General features: G+C 42.1%; 1 pseudogene; it reads right to left on the reverse strand.

The window, feature by feature from the left end:
• The window catches only part of LOC107059955 (putative late blight resistance protein homolog R1A-3), a 13,315-nt pseudogene that overhangs the window by 6,515 nt on the left and 3,737 nt on the right, over window positions 1-3,063 (reverse strand).

Below are 3,063 nucleotides of genomic sequence, written 5' to 3' on the forward strand. Positions count from 1 at the left end.
GTTGCTGGAAGATATGAACATCTCTAGGCTCATGACTCATGCTCAGCAGGTTGAGTGTGATAATCTTAGGGAACAGGCTAAGGAGTGCAAGAAAGCTAGGACAGGCAACTATGACTACACTCAACAGAAATCAAGTGGTGGAAATCGCTCGCAGTTTCAGCAGAAGTCTTCTACTCCAGCACCTTCATCAGCCAATGTCCCATCCTCCAAGTTCCAGAATAATCAGAAGGCTGGAGCATCAAGCTCTAAGTCTCAGGGTAGTATTTCAGGCACCAAAACCTACCCAACTTGCCCTAAGTGTGGTAAGAAATATCCGGGCGAGTGTCTTGCAGGAAAAGAAGGATGCTTTGGGTGTGGTCAGTCTGGTCACAAGTTGAGTGATTGTCCTTCTAAACAGGGTCTAGGAGGCAATGCTAATTGAGCCCAGTCTACAACTTCAGCAGCACCAATAGGTCACCCGACTCAGCAGGGTAACTCTTCTGGTACAGGTGGCGGACAATGCCAAAACAGGCTCTATGCTCTTCAGGCTCGCCAGGATCAGGAAGATTCTCCTGATGTAGTCACTAGTACGTTACGAGTCCTTGATCTCGATGTTTAGGCTTTATTAGATTCAGGGGCTACTCTTTCTTTTGTAACTCCTTATATAGCAGTCAAATTTAGTGTTAGTCCAGAAACTCTCCCGGAACCTTTCTCAGTCTCTACTCTAGTCGGTGACCCAGTTTTAGCTAGACGGGTATACAGAAATTGCCCTGTCATAGTCTCTCAGAAAGTTACCTCAACAGATCTTGTAAAGTTAGAAATGGTAGACTTCGATGTCATTCTAGGCATGGATTGGTTACATTCCTGTTATGCCTGAACTAGGATTGTTCGTTTTCAGTTTCCAAATGAACCAATCTTAGAATGGAAGGGTAGTATCTTAGCGCCTATGGGTTGATTCATTTCTTACCTTAAGGCCAGAAAGATGATCTCTCAGGGTTATCTCTATCATCTAGTTCAGGTTAAGGATTCAAGCTCCGAAACCCCAACTCTTGAGTCAGTTCCAGGGGTAATGAGTTTACAAAAAGTGTTTCCAGAAGATCTTCTCGGAGTCCCTCCCGATAGGGAAATCGACTTTGGAATGGATCTCATTCCAGATACCCAGCCTATCTCTATTCCTCCTTACAGAATGGCTCCAGCTGAGCTTAAGAAATTGAAAGAGAAGTTGAAAGACTTCTAGATAAGGGCTTCATCAAACCTAGTATTTCGCCATGGGGTGCACCAATGTTGTTCGTAAAGAAGAAATATGGTTCTCTTAGAATGTGCATTGACTATAGGCAGTTTTACAAGGTCACAATCAAGAATAAGTACCCAATCCCCAGGATTGATGACTTGTTTGACCAACTGCAGGGTGCTAGTCATTTCTTAAAGATAGACCTCAGATCGGGTTATCATCAGCTTAAAGTCAGAGATAGTGACATTCCGAAGACAACCTTTAGAACTCGGTATAGTCATTATGAATTTGTAGTCATGTCATTTGGACTAACCAATGCTCCTGCAGTTTTCATGGATTTGATGAACAAAGTGTTCAAACGGTACTTGGACTTGTTCGTTATCGTCTTTATTGATGATATCCTCATTTACTCTAGGAATGAGGATGAACATGAGAGTCATTTGAGAGTTACTCTGCAAACTATCAAAAATTGCTAGTTATTTGCAAAATTTAACAACTGTGAGTTTTAGTTACAATCAGTTGCCTACCTTGGGCATATTGTGTCTAGTGAAGGAATTCGAGTAGATTCCCAGAAGATAGAAGCAGTGAAACAATGGAAAACCTACCTCTGATACAGATATCAGAAGTTTCTTGGGTCTAGCGGGTTATTACAGAAGGTTCGTGGAATGATTTTCATCCATAGCCTCACCATTGACTGGGTTGACTCAGAAGATGGTCAAGTTTCAATGGTCAGATGATTGTGAGAAAAGCTTCGCATAATTGAAAACTAGGTTGACTACAACTCCTATTTTGACTCTAACAGAGGGTTCAAACAGTTATGTAATTTATTGTGATGCATCCAGAGTCGGCCTATGTTGTGTGTTGATGCAACAAGGTAAGGTTATAACTTATGCTTCCAGACAACTTAAGGTGCATGAAAAAAATTATCCGATTCATGACCTCGAGCTTGCAGCGGTAGTGTTTGCACTCATGGTTTGGAGGCACTACTTGTATGGTGTTCATGTTGATGTGTTCACAGACCATAAGAGCCTTCAGTATGGGTTCACCCAGAAAGAGTTGAATCTTCGCTAGAGACGATGGCTTGAGTTTCTCAAGGATTATGACATGAGTGTACATTACCATCCTAGTAAGGCAAATGTAGTAGCAGATTCCCTTAGCAGACTATCAGATTATCTATGGGTAGTGTAGCACATGTTGAGGAAGAAAGAAAAGAGCTAGCAAAGGATGTTCACAGACTTGCTCGCCTTGGAGTTCATTTTATGAGGATATCAGATGGTGGTGTAACGGTTCAGAATGGGGAAAAATCTTCTTTGGTAGTGGACGTTGAGGAAAAGCAAGACAATGATCCGATATTACTTGAACTCAAGGGTGCAGTCCACCAACAGAGAGTTGAGGTTTTAGTGATCCAATCTTGCTTGAGCTTAAGGGTGCAGTCCACAATCAGAGAGTAGAGGTTTTTTGGGTGAATTGAGACAGCATATTCTCACAGAAGCCCACAATTCTAGATATTATATTCATCCAGGTGCCACTAAGATGTACCGCTATCTGAGGTAAGTCTATTGGTGGAATGGTATGAAAAGAGATATAGCAGACTTTGTGCTTCGCTACCAGGGTCGATTATGTATTCCTAATGTGGGTGAGTTAAGACAACATATTCTCGCAGAGGCCCATAACTCCAGATATTATATTCATCCAGGTGCCACTAAGATGTACCGCTATCTGAGGTAAGTCTATTGGTGGAATGGTATGAAAAGAGATATAGCAGACTTTGTGGCTAAGTGCCCTAATTGCCAGCAAGTCAAAGTAGAACATCAGAAACCAGGAGGTATGACTCAAGAGATTAACATTCCTAC

The sequence above is a fragment of the Solanum tuberosum genome, unplaced genomic scaffold, assembly GCF_000226075.1.
Source record: "Solanum tuberosum cultivar DM 1-3 516 R44 unplaced genomic scaffold, SolTub_3.0 scf00050, whole genome shotgun sequence".
NCBI lineage: Eukaryota > Viridiplantae > Streptophyta > Magnoliopsida > Solanales > Solanaceae > Solanum > Solanum tuberosum.